Source organism: Aythya ferina, assembly GCF_964211825.1.
Source record: "Aythya ferina genome assembly, chromosome: 19".
NCBI classification, from domain to species: Eukaryota; Metazoa; Chordata; class Aves; order Anseriformes; family Anatidae; genus Aythya; species Aythya ferina.
In genome coordinates this window covers 9,454,051-9,473,618 of record NC_140309.1, presented here as the reverse complement: position 1 = coordinate 9,473,618, position 19,568 = coordinate 9,454,051, and the positions used below count along the sequence as shown (strand labels likewise).

General features: G+C 53.4%; 1 protein-coding gene across 1 annotated transcript in view; it reads right to left on the bottom strand.

Moving 5' to 3' along the window:
• NXN (nucleoredoxin) overlaps positions 1–19,568 on the bottom strand; it is a 52,171-nt gene that overhangs the window by 21,725 nt on the left and 10,878 nt on the right. The window lies entirely within an intron of this gene.

The following is a 19,568-nucleotide window of genomic DNA, read 5'->3' as shown; positions in this document are numbered from 1 at the left end:
ACCCCTCTGTCCTCGCTCGCTCCCCGTGTTAAATCACAGCTTTCACAGCGGCCTGACAGGGCTTACAAGTGCCAGGGGCCACCCAGGCTCTGCGAAAAGCAGGCACAGGGCCGTAGAACAACAGGCTGCTCCCTCGCCCCGTGGTTTAAATCCAGTTAACGCCTGTCCTGGCGATTCGGGCTGAGCTGAGGAGAAGGAGGAGGAGAAGGCCTCCCCTCCACGCCGCCCTCGCCTCCTGCAATAGGAGCGGGGCACAGCGAGGGAGCCAAACCCAGGCGAATACAGGGGGGAGTTTGGGGGCAGATGGTGCCTGCAAGGTCTGACCTTGTGCAGGAGACCGAGCGAGCAGGCTCGAGGTAAATTCCTATCTGTTGTGCTGCCGCTTCCCTCTGAAAAGAAATTAAAACCTAATTATAAAACACAATGGTGAGAGAGATGCTGGCTCTGTTAATCAGCTGAGGAGGGAGGATTTGGAGTCGCGGTAAATGTGATTGCTGTGAACAACCCCTCACACATGCTTCCCCCCAATGGCTGCGTCCCAACTGCCTGAGCTGGACTAGACAAAACCCAAAACGAAGCCCCACGGGCCGCTTGTCACAGCCGCCTCCCTCCTTGCTGTGGGGCTGACCCAGCCCCATGGGCCTGGGCCCCCTGCAGGCTCCAGAGAGCCTGGCACCGCCACGCTTTTGGCTGGGGCTTTTATTCTGCCAAATGCTTTGGAGGCTGAAGCAGAAGGAAACCCTCTCAGTAGGGTTTTCTGGCAGAGCCCCTGCCAGCGGAGGACTGCTTTTTATGTATTTCCAAGGAGCTCCGCAGCCAAAGTCCTCGAACGAGGGGACCGGGGCCAGCACAGTCCCTGCTCCCATGACGCCATTTCCCTCTCTTACCACCCCTCTCCCAGTCACGCTGTGCACCAGCACCACTGGTACCAGTAAGGGGAATGGGTACGGGGTGCACAGGCTCTGTTCCCATCACAGCCCTGTCAGCCTCATCCCACAGCCAAGTGCTTTTCTTTCTCCATATTAAATCCCATTAGGATTTGCACCGCGACTCCACCCGGACGCCTCTGTCCCCTCTGCTGTCCCCCACCAAGGTGACAGCACCTTTATTCTCCTCATGAAGTGCCCCAATTACCGCTCCTTGCGATTTAAAGGATTAAGCAGGCAAGGCGACCGTGAGCTGAGCATTTTATTTCGGGGCAGAAAAGCATATGGCTGCCAGGCCCTGGCGCGCACGCCAGACTCGGAGCACAAGCTGCCTTATTTCCTCCTGACACACATTCAGGCTGACAGACTGGATCTTCCGCAACCCACATCTGATATGAAAACATTTAATTTGAGCAGGACTTAAGGGCGGTTAACATGATCTATGGCGAGCAGAGCCCCGGGGCCTGGCGCAGGAGGCGGGCCTGCCTCGCGTGTGCTGGGCTGGCGGCTCCACTGCAGCCGAGGATCGGGGCAAAGCCGCGTCTGTCCCAGCACACGGGTAACAGCACAGGCAGCAAAACACACAGGGGGGATGCTACAGACAAGGCTGGTCTGTCAGTGATACCGAATATGTCCTTTATAAAGGTCTTTTTTCCAGGTGATTCTCACTGGTTTTGAACAGACGGAAGATGAGGCAGAATCTGGGACAGTCACAGCCAGCACTAGGAAATAAACCTCCACGCATTCCCAAGAAATGCCCTTTTTTCTCCATGTGTATGACTCGGTTTACCTCTTAAAAGGACGTTTGTATGTAAGCATCTTGAGACACTTTATAAACAATCCCGCAGTTCTGCTTTGGGTTAAGCGATTTCTCCTTTCCCGCAGGACAACAGGCCTGGGGCTCGCACAGAAACCCACTGCAGAGATGGGTGCAGGACCCAGGCCTGTCAGCCCCTGTAACCCACTTCGTTCAGGGTCTTCAGGGAGGTCCCAGCACAGTTTTCAAGCAGCTCACCTGATGCAAGTCCCCTCCACACCCAGGTGTGCGGCACGTCGGCACCGCACCGCTTCAGGGACTGCAGATACACCCCGAAGGGAAGCACCAGCATCGTTTCTGGCATTTACCAATACCAGCTAGCAGCCACAAAATCAAAACCTGACTGAGGATGAAGACCAAGCCACCTGTCACCCCCTCCCAAGCCATGTGTCAGGACTGGAACCCAAAGGGTCCGCGTGTCGCTGCTTTATGGTACGTGGCTGCTGGTAAAGCCCCACTCTGCCTGTGCTTTGTCATCCCCTTACCGGAGCTCTGGAGGTAAGACAGCAAGACAAACACATAAAGAGCAGTGAGGATGGAGGGAGTTCAAGTGTTTGTGGGAAAAATTCAAGACACGTGTAGAAGTGTATCATACATGGCCCCTATAAATTATGCCCACAAATGACTACCACTGAGTAAGAAACAGCTATGTAAACACTAAGGTAATAAGAAAAAATAATAATTTCTCTCTCTCTATGGGGAAGGAATATTTTTCCATCCATTTAGAGGAAAGGCAAGAAGTGGGGTGGTAGTTTGGGACGTCGAATGGAAGTTCAGGGTCTCTCCTGGTCCCAGGTCTCATCTGTCATCCCAAGCGGGCTGGCTGCCAGAGTTACCTCAATGCTGCAGCGCGGATTTCCTATCGGCCCCGTTTGCTTTCGCTGCTACCGTTCGCTTGAAGGCAGCCAGCATCCAGTGCTGATGGTAATCTTGAGGTCAAACGCCTTGCAATCGCAGATCACTACGAAAGAAACTCGTTTGAAAAGCCCCATGTTTAGACAGAGTTCCCACCGAACACAAAAGCCTTTTAAATCTGCAGGGAAATGGGGATTTTTTTGTTTTGTTTAATACACACAATGAGGTATTGGTGTGGTTTCTGTTTTGTTTTCAGCGGTTAATCCGAAAGGGAACCTTACACAATCAGATAAAAAACACACTAAAAACACCCTCACTGAGAAGACAATAGGGTATTTGTTAGGACTGCAGCGAGCCCAGGGGTGGGCAGTGAGCGCCCCAAGCACCACGATGTCCCGCAGACCTCCACCACCGCCCCGATCCCACGGCCTCTGCAGAACGAGGATGCTGGCAAAGCAAGAGATGGAGCATTTCACCAGCATCTTCACCCACACCAGTATCTAGCCAAAGAGAAAGCTGGAAGTTATTTCAGACTTGTTTTCATTTAAATATACGTATGGCTTAGAAAAAGCGTTATACCGAGGATGTCAGCAGTATACGTATGCCCTAAGCAAATGAAGTCGCGTTTAAAATATAATAAAAATTAATGCATTCAGCCAACTCATGTAACATCTACAGAAATCCAAACGCAAGGAGACTCCAGCAGCGTGGAAGCTCACCCCAGCTTGGACGGACAGAACTGGCGTTCACTTGTGTGAAGTTCTGGTGCCCACCTAGCCGTCACTTTGCCCAAACTTACTCGTTTCTTCCTTTCCAATTCGAATACCGTGTAGAAACTCAGCAGGTCCTCAGACAACACTGAGCTTAGTACAAGGATTAGTACAAATAGCACAAACAGTTACAGCCACGGCCACCCCAGCCTCCCAGGGACGCCGGTGCTGACTCTGAGGCTGGCAGCGCTCCCGGTGTGCAACCCAAGGAGCCTTTTCACGCAAAGGTTACGCAGTGGCAGAGCTAGGAAGGGACTCAGCACAGCCCCAGCTGACCCGAGCAGCGCTCTCATGGCTCAATGGGGTTTTACAGCTCAAGAGATTCACTCTGTAACCGTGCTCTGATCCCGGTCTGCTTGAGTTAAGCAGCCCCACGGGCTCCCAAACACCACTGCGGGAGCGGTTCCCCCTTGTGACACCACTGGGTTACCCTGGGGGCTTCCCATCGCCTCCAGGCAGCGGCTGCTCAGGACCCGCCGTGCCACGTTGCTGCGCTCCCCTCATCCTCCTACGCCCCAAACTGAAACTCAATCCTTGCTCAGCAAGGCTGCAGGTTGGAAATGGAAACCCGATGGGAGTGACGTCTAAATATGAAAATGCAACTGCGAGCCCAGCGTTAGCAATTAATCAACTGCACATGTTAAAAACCAGACCGGAATAACCCTAAACACGGCTCCAACGAAGCTAACACCAAAACAGCAGCAAAAGCTAGTATGGGAGATGAGAGAAACCCTCTCCTCACCTGGCTGCTCCCTTATGGGTAGGCTCACTGCACTCTCTTCTAGCTCTTTAGAAAATTAAAAGCAAGTGACAGGGAAACAATACGGGATGGGGATGGAGCGGAGCTTGGCCCCAGGCTGAGCTGCCCATGCACACAGACCCGGGGCCCTCCGGCAGTGCCCAGCAGTGGGGTCCACAACCCCACATCCACTCTTGGTAGGTCAGGGTGGCCCCGTCTTCATTTTAAGCCTCGAGTGACGTTTTGCAACTGCTGAAGCAATTAAAAAAAAAAAAGAAGGTGGCGATAAATCAAGAGAAGGGTCAAAAGCCGCAGCTACATCCTGACTCGACCCACGGAAGTCACTAGATATACGGTTTCTGAGAGCAGTGGGAGTCCATCAGTCAGCGTTCAGACACGATGTGACATCTGGGAGGCCACCACCGACCCCGCCGGGCAGCCTCCCTGTCCCCGAGCTGCCATTTCAAACGCAGACACGGCGCGGTGCGCAAGCAGCCGCAGCGACCCCGCCATCAACGAGACGCCGCTGCCAGGAACCGATGACAACGCGAATCCCACGGGGGCAGTCGAAATGTCAGATAAGACGCAGAGTATTCATTACCTCCTCCGACAGCCAGAGCCAGCTGGAGGCTGGGAAGCAGAGACTTCCCCGCGCCGAGCCTGCCCGTCGCCGCTCTGCCGAGGATCAGCTTTGAACCCGGAGGTGCTGCGGGCTGAGCGGCAGAGCACAGCCCTGGCTTCTTGGAAATAAAGAGGATTCTGTGCAAAAAGAAAGAGCCGAGCACGTGTTCCTTTATAAACCGCCCAACGCCGCTGTGCACTGGCAGCAGCCCTCCTCAGATGTGGCTGGCTTTCAGCTGTTACTATATTCAGAGCTTGTAAAATGCTTTGGGAGGATAAAAAATCTCGGCAGAAACGGTTACTGAAACTGCTTCCAGGAAATCGATCCGTGGAGACAGCGAAAGAGAAAGTCTTGGATTTTTACAAAAGCTTCGACTAGACAAATCCCGCAGCTCAGGAAGTTTGGGTTCCTTGTCTTTTCGGCAATAAACAGGAGCTGCACCGGGGTTTTATTCTATTTGGGGCAAACAAAATGAGCTAAGTCACGGAGCTCTCCCCAGAGCTACAAGGGCTCAGCACGTCCACGGCACCGCCCTGGAGCTCGAGCAAATGCCAGCCCTCACCACCAAGGTGCAGACCCAATGGAGGGAGATGAGAGAGGCTGGAGGACGGTGCTGAGCGAGTTGGGAGGAAATCCCCAGCTACAAATTCCCATTCATTTGTGGGTACGAGTGTGACATTAACACTGGAGCTCCAGCACAGCGTTGGCTGCAGAGCCAGCCACAGATGAGGTGAAGGAACTGCCTTGAGAGGAACCGGGCGATGCAGGAACCTCGAACAGTTTGCACTTCTCAACGCAGCCCAACCCTCAGAGCGAGAGGAAGCCTGTTCCAAAAGCGGCAGAAAACCCCTCGGGGTCACCTGGAGCTGGGGGCTTCCCGGCTCAAGCTGTGGATTTGTTTGGGTTCCTGCTTCGCCTGTTGGGTTTTGTCGTTACTGATTTTCTAGATCAAGATCCCAGGCTACCAAAACGCACGCTGTGGGAGCAGTGCTCTTACACATGGCAATAACACGAGCCATCTCCAGAGAGCCTTGAGCTTTCTCCTCCTCCAAACTCAGAGCCAGGAAGCAGCGTGCTCGGGGCTGGACGAGCTACGGGAAACACGAACAAGTCATCTGCTTGCGTCCCAGCAGCTTCCTCCAAGGATCTGCCACGAAGTTTTGGGCTGGTCACCCCCTCTCCACCCCTCAATCAGAGCTGATTAGGTGCAGCCACAGAGTCAAACTCCAACATATTCATCTCATTTGGCAGCTCTGCAGTTAGACTATTAGCTCCAAGCTTTTTCCCCTCTCCCTCCGTCTTGTTCAATTATCTGGCTTCATCTTTATTCCGTTTCCAGGAACACTTAGCAACAGGCTCTTGCAATCAGCTGCCAGCAGGCGAGGATCTGAGGAGCAGATTCGGCAGTCGCTGATGACCTTTCACTACACTCATGCAAATTTTAAAGAAAAGTATGTGAACAATTTGCCTTTTAACTATCCTCTGGTTCCACTCTCCAGGAGTTAATTCTCCTCATGTTTTAGAGACATCACAAACACCAGATCTTAGGATTTTACACTAATGAGAACAAAACCTGCAGCTTAATTTCCGTTTATTTGGTGGAATTTTGTTCCGTATCTCACATGGGATCAGACCTCGAACAGGCGAAAATTCATCGGCAGCACCTACCCAACACCAAACCCTGGCTGGGACCCCAGGACTCCTCTCCGCAGCAGGACAAGGCTCGGGTGCTTCTCTTGGCCTTTGGCTTTGACTGGTAGAAATGTGAAGCCTCCGGTCCAGGACACCCCAAGGGTACGTCTGGGGCACAAGGACAGCCTGGCTCAGCGAGCTGCACCACGGGGCATCACTGCATGATGTCCTTTCTCCTGGAAATTAATTCTTTCTATTCATCTGGTGCAAGAATTCCTCTATTTCTGGCAACGGCAAGGATCTGGAGGGATCAGGAGTGTATTGAGAAGACCTCTTGCTTCCTCCTGCTTCCTGAATGGTGTTTGGAAATAGGAAAATCATCTGCAGCCATCCCCTCTGAAAAGAGGGGGGAAAAAGGCTGGCAGATTCCTGACACTTAAGATGATCTTAAAAAGGATAATCTACTTTTTTCCTTCTTGCAAAAGCTGAAAAGCCTGAATAAGCATGTCATTGATCTGCTTGCTGGGAACAGCATCTGGAACATCAGGCTCTGCCTGAGACTGCAGAAGCTGCACCAGAGTTCAAAGCAGCCAAGACTGCTCTTGAACCAGATGCTGCTCGCTCTCCACGAAACGCCTGTGGATCTGTGTGAGAATGATTAAGCAAAATTGCTCCCTCTTTTTTTTTTTTTTTTTTCAGATTTATAACTCCAATCTGTTTTCTCTTAGGGGGCAGATGCTCGTTACCCACACAGAGCACATCAAAGGGCAGGAAGCGCAGGACAGCCGCCCCGCCATCGCACCGCGGGGCACGCGTACCGCTGGACCTGCTGCGCTCACCCCGATCCTGCACAGAACAGTCTGACAGAGGCCCTCGGAGGAGACACAAATCCTCAGACCCGATGGGCTCATGGTCTGGCAGCTGCTGCAGTGCCACATCTTCACCTCCAAGCTCCGGCGTGGCTGCTGAGGGAGCCCAGCAGCGGGGTGAGCCGGAGAGGGACGCCTGTCCTTGACCGAATGCTGCCAGGTGGGCTGAGTGTCCAAGCAGTGCTTCCAGAAAAATGTGAGTCTCCAGTCCCAGGAATCAGCTGAGGGGCTCCCGGGCTTCAGACGAGTCTCCTGCCCTCTCCAGTGCCACCAGGGACGCTGGAGGACAAAATGCTGTGGGTGCATCCCCACGCGACCCACCACGCAGCCCGACAAAACGTCACCGCAGCAGCGGGGTCAGAAGCAGATTAAATGGGGTTGGGACCCCAGGCTCCCCATCATCATCAAACACCACCCTGTAACCAACAAGGACTATGAAATAGCAAGACACACATCAGGCTGCGTTCAGGGAACAAGCTGGGGCTTACTGGCTCGCACTGGTTCTCACTGTCAGAAAGGTCTCTGCCTTGCCAAAGCTCCAATTCTGATCTCCAGAGATAAAAACACCACTGAGAGGTCCCTTTGAGCCCTGTTTCGCCACGTGGCTTCTCCAAGCCTCTGTCCTCTCCCAGTGACACTACAAAGGCAGGCAGCCAGGGGCTACTCCAGCAGCAGCAGTGACAGTAAAAACCGGTAATGTGTTTCTGTAGGGAAGTCTCTTGATGCTTCACGATTCAAGCCCTGCTATTTCAGCATCGGGTGCAAGCTGAGTGTCTCTCCAGGATGGGAAATGTGCTTCCTCTCATTAGCTGAGCCCAGGCTTGCAAAGCAAAACACGAGAGACCTGCAACTTCCCCAGCCGGCACCGCCGGCGAGCCAGCACCTTCCAATAAGGCCTCTTCGGAGGCTCATTAACGAAATAACAACATTAAGAGAGCATTGCGCAAAGAAATCGGTGCCAGGAATCTCTCAATCATCTGCGAGAGGCTGATCCGAGAGGCAGGACAGGGAGGACTTGCTTGCACAAGCCAGCAGGCAGGGAACAATTTATCCAGAACAGGGCTGAGCACCGCTGATGGACGGGGCTGAGAGCCAGCCCTGCCCCAGCTCCTCTGCATTTCAGCACAACAGCTCCGTAAGCGCGATGTGAAGTGAGCCCTGGCTGCACGTGGGTACCACAAAGCTCCATCATCGGTTCTCTGGACAAGGCCTTTCCCCTCACCTCAAATAGGGCAAAATGCTGGGGCTCTGGCACAGCCATTTCCCCGTACCCAAGGGTCTCGTGTCTTCAGCTGTGCATTTGCTCTTGGCGATCAGCTGAGCCCCTTTTAAAACCAGAAGTTGTTAAATGCCTACAAGTGCGACATGGCACGTCCCCATACCACAGACGCACCACGTTGACCTGTCTGGTGGCTTTCACCCCACAGGTGCCAGCCTGAAAATCTCCTTTTCCAGCAGTGAACCCCCTTCCTGTGCACTGCCAACATAAAGCAGGCTGAATGGTATCTCAAGTGTCCTGAGAAACTTCTCCCTGCAGGTTCAAATCTGGGATGCAGGTGGGATTCATCCCAGTTCCGTGAAACCTTGAGCAACAAAGGACAAGCGAAGAACCTGAAATCCTTGAGCCTGACCCCAAACCCAGCATCGCTTCTTACCCAAAAAGCCTGCTCTGCCCCTTCTTTACCCTCAGATTGCATGGGATGATGCTCAGGTCTGTAACTGCTTTCTCAGACCTGAGCCAGCCTCCTCAAACAGCAGGCAGCCTTTGCAGGCTGGTCAGGACGTGACCCGAGGGGCACTAAACTTTGTGCATTTAATCCCTCACCTGACTCAAAGCCTTGCCCTACGAGGTGAGCGCCTGATCAAAGGCCTCATCCCCAGAGCCTCTCATTTATTCCAGTTCAAAGAGCTCAGCGAACTCAAGGCAATAAGTCACCGGCTCAGATATTTAAAGAGGAGCTCGGGGAAGGGCGCCTGCGAAGCAGGAAGCACAAAACTTGTTTGGGCCTGGAGCTACGGTGCTGTTAAGCTGCATCCCGCTTTGGCAGGGCTCTGCAGCGACCGTGCTCAGCCCTTAAAACAAGCAAGTGAGCAGAATTTGAGTTAAACGAGCAGCCCAGGAAATGCCCAAGTGCTCACGTACCTCCCAGTGAGGGCGATGCTCCAGAGGTTTTCCTCCCCCCGCAGCGGATCCGCAGCCCAGCGGCACCGAAGGATGGCCAGGAAGGAGGGGACTGATGCAGCAACGTGCAGGCAGAGCTGGCAAGCCACGAGGAGCCAGATCAAAGAGATGCTGAGTTGTAACTTCTTAAAAAACAGCTACCCAACAGCTGTGCAAACTCCTCTCTCCCTGGTAAATGCTGAAGAGGCACAAAAGCTCTCTAGCTGCGCTGGTGGCATGGGTTTGCCGTAGCCACTGGTTGTGTTCTTCCACCCCATGAGGCTTCAAGCCCAGCACAAAGCCTCGGGTGTGTCTGTTTCTGCAGGACACAGCCTTAAAAAACGAGGCCTGGACGAGAGGAACAAGGCTCACCTCATCTCAGTAAGCACCAGGACGGGCACAACGCCGCTGTCACGGGCTGGCTGCCCGAGCAGACTCCTTCCTGCCAGCATAAGGATGAGGAGTGGTGTTGAGCAGCCCAAGGGCAGGCAAGCCTCCATCCTCTCGTGTCCCTCTGTCCTGGTGGGCTCTGGGGACGAGCCCCCAGCCCGCTGAGCATCTCCTTGCCCTGGCACTGAGACCAAGGCTGCCAGGAGGCAACGGCACCTAAGATGTGAGGGAGCTGGGATGCAGCTGGGCTCCTCTTCAACTGCTTCTGCCAGGCAGCCCAGCGCCTCATCCATCTTAATCCCTGACCACTGAGAGATGAAAACACTTTATCCTCGTTCCCTGCTCTTACTGAGAAGTTACAAGAAATAAAAGTAAAAACTAAAACAAAGATCAATGTTATCCTCCTTCTCAGACAATCTGCTAGTGACCTGGTCTTTCTCAGCATCCCTTTTATCTAGCAAAGTGTTTTGGCTGAAGCTTTGCAGAGAAAAGCCATGCGAGCAAGCTGGTTAAAAACCTGGTACTTTCATGTTTATACAGCCAGCTAAGCAGCACAGCACAAAGCCTTTCATTCCAAGTCTCTACTGACAAGCCAGCATTGATAAATTAACAAAAATCACTCAAGAGCTAAGAGGTATAGGGGAGGGGAAAAAAGCAGTTACCTACATGTAAGGGCTCAGAAACACAAGACTCAAGTGAACAACAAGGAAAAGCCTGTACGAAAACCATCCCGAGATTTGGGGGACAATTTGTTGGGACAAAAAGCGAGGAGCAAACACCACTGAAGATGCAAACAAACCCATTGCCTCCAAGATTTCACCACATCCAGAGGTGAACCCCACAGATGTCAAAGGTCTAGCTGCATCTCCTCTCCTAGATGCCCCCATTTCTAGGTGAAAAATAATCTGGGACAACCCTGTGAGTGCTAGCGAGCGGCTGGGGACGTGAGGGGAGCCGTGCTGCCCAGCTGCGGAGGTGTAACACAAACCACAGGCACACAGCGATGAGTAAACACCGACACAGAGCACAGCAGAAACTTCCCCAAGCCCCAGATCGCGGCAGACTGGGTGTGCGGAGCCGTGTGCTGCATCCTGTTGGTTTACATACTGTAAATGCGAGAGCCAGGAAAAATCCATCTTCTTTGTCATAACAAACCCTAAGGTAAACAGAAAGGCAAGGCCAAGCATATTATCCAATTAAACAGGCATGTGAAGGAGAACGAGCGCGCCGGCCATCCGGCCACTCCTGAGTTTTGCTGTTTCTCAGCGAATTCAGACAAATGCACCACGGCACGAAGGGTGCGGGGCAAGTGAGGCGTGGGTAAGCCCGCTTCTCCCGAAAAAAAAGCAAAGGAGCTCTGCAGGAGGCACCAGTGCCTCACAGGCGCTGCAGCATCGCTCCCACCTGCCCCACGGCAGGCAGCGAGCAGGCTCTGGCTCCCTGGCAGACGCGTGCCCCAGGGGCTGCATCAGGCTCAGCAGTTTGTATAAACACCCAAACCCAGGAAATTCCCAGAGCATCCCGAACGGAGCCAGCTGGTTTGCAGAACTCAGCTCCTACTGGGAAACGTTCCTCGTCTCCGGTTTGTGAAGCTGGTGGGTTTTGCGAGGCGGTGTCGGGGGCGCAGCTGCCAGCAGACCCCGCTGTAGGGACAAACGGGCAGGCAGGGCAAAGCTCAGCCACCGCTGCCCTTCCTGCTGGGTCCCCTCCATCGGGGCTCTCTCCACAGGGCACAGCTGAGGACTGGAAGCTCCATGCACAAACACGTGGTGCTTCAGATTCCTGACTTCAAGCAAGAGGAGGAGAAAAGCTTTCTGAGGTCACCTCTTGCTCCTCAATAGCCACTGGGAGCCAGCAGCTCCACGCAGTGCTCCCAGACCCCCTGGCACACTGGGTCCCAGCCCACACCTCCGCCCCAGGTACACAAGATCCAGATTTACAAAGAAATGGCAGGGAAAGATTTAGAAACTTCTACCGAAAGATGCTGCTAAGCATAGCACAAAATAACCTCCCCCAAGCCAGGACACGCTTACAAAAAGAGGAAAGGGACTTAAACCCAGCCCATTAGTGAAAAAAAATAGGCACACATCCCAAGCTGTGTACTGATTTCTGCTCCACCTCATGCCTCCCAGGGAGTCAGCAGGTGGTGGATTGCTGGAGGCTGAACGCTACGGCAGGTCTGCGGGCTGAAATCGCCAAAGCATCCCCCCCCCCTTCCTCCTCTGCAGGTCGAAGGAGGGCCACGGAGAAGATTTAGCAGCGCAGCGAAGGCAGCAGGTTGTTGCGGTTACCTTTCATTCAACTCAAAAGAACACTGCAGCGTGTCCCCAAAGGGAGTCCATAAATAGCGAAGGATTCTGCCCTAATCCCCTATCTGTTCCTATCTGGATAATATGGCATTTTGACAAGCACTGCCAAAACGCAAATTTACAGCAAAGCGGAGATTTTTTGCATGGCCAGCACATGCTCTACAAACTCTGGATTCCAAGAAATAAACACAAGCCCCTTGCAGGAGACGTATGGCTTTACGGATCCGGAGGCCTCACGCAGCTACGGAACTGCGCTCAGGAATTCTGCCTCCCTCTCCCATCCCAGGTGGAAGGAGGTTTTCACCCCGATCTTCCTCCACGCTAACATCACCACCACCAATGACCGCTTCTGATACCACCACGTGCTTTTCTGCTCGCTTTTCCTTTCCTCGCTGACACTTTATAGCAGCCCCACTTTGGGCACCCTGCAAATCCACCCAGAACGCGGCCACGTCGCACCTGGAGTGCCCCCGGGAAGGGAAATGAGTGGGTCACCATCACCCAGCCTCCCACCTGGCTCTTTGCTTTCATTCACTGCTGGTGCTGGGCAGAGCTGGGCACCCCAGAGGGGCTGAGCTGGGTGTTTGGCACGGGCAGGGACACCAACGGGGACAGGGCCGGGAGTGTGGCCACAGCTACAGTAAGCTGGAGGCACGCTGCAAAGGGCATCCTGGAAAAAAAAAAGGGAATATTGGGATCAAAACGAAGGGGGAACTTCCTGAGAGCCTACCTTCCCCTGGGAGCCGCATCTTAAAACCAGGTACAGAAGCAGAAAGGAAAATGGTGGAGGCAGCAATTCAGCGCACGTGCACGGTCAGTGCAAACAAATACATTTAGCCCAGCCAAAAAATCAACCCTGGAAATTCACATCCATCCCCACAGGCACCAGGCAGGATCGTTTCCTGCGCCGTGCTCTCCAGGTGGAACTTTAAATCACTCGCCGATGAGGATTGCACACACCTCCCCCGGGAGCCTACGCCACAGCCCAGCACACAGCACTTATCCTGGTGGACCACAACAGCTCGGTGCAGCAGCAGGATGGGGAAAGTGCACAGCAGATTACAAAAAAAAAAGACACACAAAGCCATTTCTGACAAAGGGGAAGTGCTGCATCCTTGCCAAATAGCTGTTGTTGGCCACATACCCTTAGGATTCTGTCTACTCGCAGGCAAAATGTGAAGTCAAGGATATTTGTTTGAAACCCGCAGGCGGACGCTGCAATTCTATTAAAAAAAAAAAAAAAATACAACTGGCATTAATTCTAAAAACTTCCCACCGCTGGGACTGGGATTCAAAACCAGCAATGGACAGCGAGGCCAAAACACACTCGGAGCAGACGCCTGCAAAAGATTCCAAGGGAAATTAGTTATGTGGTTTTCATAACAAAAAATAAAATCCAACGTTCTAAAAAGGAACAAAAAAAAAACAAAAAGGCAGCTTCACCACGCTGTTTGGGGATCACTCCGGACCTGCCGAGGTGGGAGGCTTGCTGCAGCCCCCGCGTGTCCCCGTGCAGCTCTCAGGTGGCGCAGCGAGGGGAAAAGCAAACGCAAAGCCCCGAGCGGGCAGCAGGTCCTCGCCGTCCCCACGGCTTCTGCAGGGAAGAGCCCGGCTCACGAGGCAGCAGCAGCTCTCCTTTGGCTGCAGGAAGGCCCCTCGCTGTCCGTCTGTCCCCACCAGCAGCCGGGAGCTGTCACCTCCCAGCGCTGCCCTCCCCAGACAAGCGCAGGGTGGGCGACCCACGGGATTTCCAGACAGCCCCAACTTCCCTCGTTCTTCTGCGCTCAAGTCAGCCTTATGCCATAAGCTTCTTTTTTTTTTTTTTTCCCCTAAGTGATTTTTTTGTAGCTGAGTCACACTGAGCTGCTGCCAGGAATTTTTTTTATAATTAGTGAATGAGAGCAAGGTTTTGCCTGAGCATGCCTGACAACATCTGCTGATGGCAGAGAGCTCGTGGAGCGCGGCTGAGCCCTTCCTCCCAGCGGCACGGCTGACGGGGCTCCTCCTGCCCGTGCGGTGTGAAACGTGTGCTGCTTCTGCCAATCCACATTTTGAGGGGATGGAGATAAACTGGAGCAAAGTCCAAAGGGTAAGGGAGAAGGGAGGGAAACGTGGGCTGCCTCTCGGCTTAGCAAGCGCCTTGCGAGAGCATCCCCGGGACAGCGTCGGCAGCTACGCGCCTCGCCGTCGAGCTGCATAGCTGCAAAGCCACCGTGCGTCACATCTTCCTTAGAGACAGACGACGGTATGAAGTTCCAGAAAACCACAGAAAAAATAACTTCCTCAACCTCTGTCTTCGATGGACACGGGAGCTGTTTTGCAAGTGAGGCTCCAACCTAAAGATCAAGCAGAAGCCACGTCCGATAAGCCAAAAGCAGACATCTGGCGGCAGCAGCCTCAGCTATGCACAGGATCCTTCCTGGACGATCCCAAACCCTCAGCTTTCTACTACAGGTCAGAAAAGCAAACGAATTACCACCTTAAGGATGAAGTCTCCCTGTAGGGTATCCTACAGAGCGATGTCTGTACCCTCCACACACAGCTCCTTCCTCACCTGGTCCTGCAATTTGTATCACCTCACAAATGGCCAAGGGCCAAGCCAAGCCCGACAGAGCGAGGACGTGCTGGAAATATATTTTCTCTGTAGCTTTGGTCTGGTCCACCTGTGCATGGTCCTTTTCAGACGGACACATGCCACACGTGCATGAAGTCCTGATGCAGATGGCACCGAGAACAGAAGATGCTCCTCGGGTGGGGAGTTACCCAGTCGCTCGCTGCGGTGCTGAGCCCTCTTCACTTCACGCTTCTCGTGTGCTGCTCCGAGGCAAAAATGAAGGCGTGTTGCCGCTGCCAAGCTGGGATACTTCTCAAAGGATGTGAGTTTTCATAAAATCCTAGAGAGCTACGTTCCTAACGCCTCCATTTTGTAGCTGAAGAGAGGAGGCATAAAGGAGCTTCGGGCATCCAGGCCCAGATCAGCCTACAGCTCGCTTTTTAGGAAACAAATAGCAGTGAGCAGCGTGTGACATGTTTGCCGTGCCACCTCCCGTGAGACCATCTGCAGCAGGAGCACACCGAGTGGCTGCAAACCAGCCCTGGGACTGGGACCCAGGAATTCAAGGCACCAGTTGTGCGGGAAGGGCAACAAACCCCACGCCAACACGAACCCTGCGGCAGCGGCACAGCAGGATGCCCGTCTCCTTAACCATGACTTTACCCTTCCTGGTTTTCCACAGCTCTCCTCGCTCCCAGCCCCGTGCCGTACAGGGCAGAGGTCCCACATACACAGCTGGCCACCTCCATCTCCCTCGCTGAGCTCTGCCCGTCCCGTACGAGCAGCGAGGGCAGGGGTGCCATGGAAAAACACAGCCCATGATCCCATAATTAGAAACTGCTTCGTAACGCGTACAGGGGGCTGAATTAAGGTTGCAGAGGAATACTGTAAATTGGATGCACATTTCTTGTTCCATTTTACTGCCTTTTTTTTTTTTTGTGCTCTCCCCCTTATTTGGCTTTGGCTGCACTTCAGATTAAGCTCCTAATAAGGGCTGGAGTTGGACGAGGTTTCTCAGCCCATCAGATTGCAGCCTTCCAAGCCATTGAAATGAGATTCAAGCTGAACTTGAATTTTCAATAGTTTGGCCTAAAGGCAAGGGTGTTAACAACAGACCTGCCAACACCTTCTCTATGAGAAATGTCTGAAAACATGTCTGCACATCAAATACTGCTCGGGCTCTGGTAGACAAAAGCCACAAAGCTAACAGCTCAAACCCACTGCTGACTTGCTCAGCCAGTTCTCCTGTCAGTACAGCCCAAACGTTTTCTCTGAAGCAGAGGACCTCTATATTCTCTCTAGGAAAACTCTTCCCCACTACCAACAGCACCAAGTCCTGCCCTAGTTTCATTACGACAAGGTAAGGTGGAATGAGGAGAGGTGGAGATATCCCAGTGGACGTGCAGGAGCAGACAGATCCACACCAGTTCACCCAGTGGAGGATCCTTCAATCGCTCCCGTTGCTGAGATCAAAGTAATTCCACCGACATCCAACTGGACGAGCCATCAGAAAACAGCACGTCCTGCAGCCAACTGCTCCTACAAGCAGCAAAAAGCTAAGCAGCAGCTTTCTTTTCCTTGTTAAACACTCTTCTCTTTTTTAATCTACACTCTAGGATGAGATGAAAAGGTCAGCCTGAATCCTAGAGCCGAGGTAAATGTGACAGGACTGGAGCACATCCCTAGTGTCAGATGAAGTGTGCGCCTTCAGATCTTGGCTTCCGTGGAGGAGGGCTTCCAGCGAGACCTCTGCCGGTATCCTGAGCAGGTTTTGTTTCATGTTTTTTAAATTACTGAAGTGTGTTTTCTTGAGGACACCAAGGCTTTGACTTCCCCATTACCAAGAGCTTTTCAAATTCACATCTCTGGTGCCGTGGGTCTGAAGAGCAGCCCCGGCCGCCTGCCCTCCCCAGCTCTGGAGGCAGCAGGGAAGTGCAGGGAAAGCAAAGCGCTCCTCTTGCTTTGATGACGAATGATAAAGAAAAGGAGCGATGGTTTCTTGAACTGCATCCAAGGGAAAGTAACCCTGCTAGAGTGCCTGGCAGGGCATCAGCAGCAATGGAAATTTCAGCTTTCAAAGAACAGAAATCAGACTCCAAAAAGGGGGCGGGGAGACCCTGCAGGAGCTGAGGTGCCACTAATTCCACAGATTGTTTTACAGACCCCTGCTTCTCTCCCATGAAATTATATCCTCGGCAGGAAAACCATCTGGCTCCGAGCTCTTTTGGTAAGTGGAGCGTAAACAGCATGGAAAAGAGCTCGTACCTGAGCGAAAACCAGGCTGGGATGGGATGCGCCAGGCTGGTCCTGCACAGGCAGCAGAGCAGAGGGAGGGCAGCCAGACCACCAGGCACGTTAATACCCGGTTCTCTTTCGGGATGGGCTTCCACCGGTAACAACCAGGCACCGAAAAAGTGCACAGAAACGGCAGCTCCCGACTCTGAAATCAGGAGCTGTCTGGCAGCTTTGCATAGGGTGACACGACCACGAGGAGAATTACGCACCGCTGCGTCTTCGCCCTGCTCGACACCCCTGGTTTGTATAGCTTGAAGCTCCGGAGGAAGCAAACACTGAGTAATGAGAGAGGAAAACAAAACAAAATCCCAAGAGATGCGGCTGCCCCAGCTCGGGCGAGGCAGAGGCTGTCCTCTGCCACCTCCCTGGCAGTGGCCACCACCGAGGTGGCAACTCAGCACCACCGTGGGCGACGATTCCCATCACGCTGCCTCTTCAGCCCAGGCTTGTGCTTTTTGCACCAAGCTGGTTTCTTCCCACGGCCAGCAAACCCTGAGAAGCGCACACGGAGCAGCAAAGGCAAGGCACAATCTGTAACCGCGCTAATTGCTGGGATAATTACAAAGTGAGAGAGCAGGCTAAATACCAGAGGGCTGAGCATCGGCACAGAACCGCCTTCCTTCTCGGGAGCTGCCTCACACACACGACCTTCCTCACCACGAGCTGTACCTGCTAAGCCATCTCCCTGGTCCTGAGCAGATGACAAAATAAATACATAAATCAGTAATTCTTCTTTTCAATAGATTTGACCTTATTTTCTCCTTAGTGCGGCAGGATGAAAAGCCGTTCCTATTGAGCAATTGAGGTTTTTCCTGCAACAGACATGAGCTGGCTTGTTCTGAGCATTTAGGATTTCAAACCCAATTAAGTAAAGTAACAAATGCTGCACCTAAGGGTTTCCCAGCCCCCAGGAGGAAGTGCTTTATACATACCCAGATTTTTCCTAGCTTCACCACCGCATACTTGAGACGTGGATCAAGGGATGAATCACGTTTTCAGATTCTTCACTACAAAGCTCAAAGAAACCCTAAATGTCCTAACCTCCACCTGTGCCACCAAGCAGCAGTTGTGTCATGCTGGGCTCTCCTGCCTTGCTCCGTGCCACTCGGTGTCCATCTGTCCTGGAAGCGTGCAGCTGGGGGAAGGATCTCTGGATAATCCCTGCTATAAAATAATCTGGAGCTCTGGATGATCCACGCTGGCCATCAGGAGCTGCTTCGTTTGCTGTGTGATTTCCCAACAGCAGTGAAGGGGGAGGATGTTGTGCCACACGTTGCAGGGGGTCCCACGGAGCCCCGACCGGGCTGCTCCCCGCCTGCACAGCACCGACACCCCCAAAAATAAGCAGTTTTACCCCAAGAACAGCCTCTCCTTGTGTGTTTGTGCAAACAGGGGCCAGCACAACAGCCCCCGAGCCCCAGGTGGGCCCTCAGGCTGTGCCCGGGGGTGTTAATTCAGTAATTAGAGGGATGGCCACAGACAGAGGTGGCATTCGGTGGCCTCTCATCCTATCAAGTTTTATCCTAGCGAGGCTTTCACGCCAGCTGCCCCGCTCTTTCAGCTGTGAAGCCTGCAGTAAATCCTCGCGGAGACAACATCAAACAGAGGATGCTGGACGGGGCCCAAAGCAGGGCGGCCGGTCAGGCAGCCCGAGCCAAAAGGCACAGCTCACGGGGCATTTTAGACTTCAGCTGACTAAAACCTGGATCGTTCCTGCAACTCCAAGTCAAGCTGCCTGCAGCACGACGCCTTCCCAGCCAAGGCAGCGCTGCTGTGGGTCCCGTCCCGTCCCTGTGCCTCTGCTCCCGTGCTCACCTTGCCCCTGGGGACGAGGCTCCTCCTGTCACCACCCTTCCACCCCGAGAGAGACACCGGTAGGGATTTGTCCGCAGGGGAAGGCAGGGACACCCACGGCCCCTTCTGGTTCACAACCTGGCAATTAACTGGCTCGAAAACTGCCTCTCTAGGCAAAAACCTGTCCTGGGAGCGACTGGGGCAGCAGACGCTGCTGCATGCACAGCCCAGGCAATAAACACCTTGTGCCAAACAGGGCCCTGGGTGCTCCCGTCACACAAAATCACTCAACTTACGGCCAGGAGGCGTGGGAGCGACTGTCAAGAAAGCCTACAAGGCTCCGAGGACAAGTGTGTCATGAGGGGAGGAAAAACTGCTCGGCAGCAGCCCTCAGCTTGTTCCATTCCTTAAAAAAAAAATAAAAAGGAATCAAAGCTACGCCATACGTTAGCACTTAACTATTCCCTACCCTCAATTTCCAGCCATTTGTACCGCTCCCTGGAACCCCCTACTCCTTAAATTTATTTCTGTGCACCTCCACCAACACCAGAGACCCAAACCTCAGTAATCTTGGTGGGAGGCACCCAGCAGCCCGGCCCCATCGCAGGACTAAAACCTATTTGTGCAAACTCGCACCGTGAAAGCCAGGCAGCAAATCTGCCTATGGAAAACTTGCCATGCTTTCAGATTAGCAGATCAAGCTGGAGGCATTAAGACCTTTCCCGTTGCGTGTCTGTGAAATCCAGCTCTGAGGACACAAAACCGGGGCTTTTCTAACCCTGGAACGAAGCGATTTGGGGAGCGTGCAGCGCGGCGGCGGGGGGCAGGCCGGGCT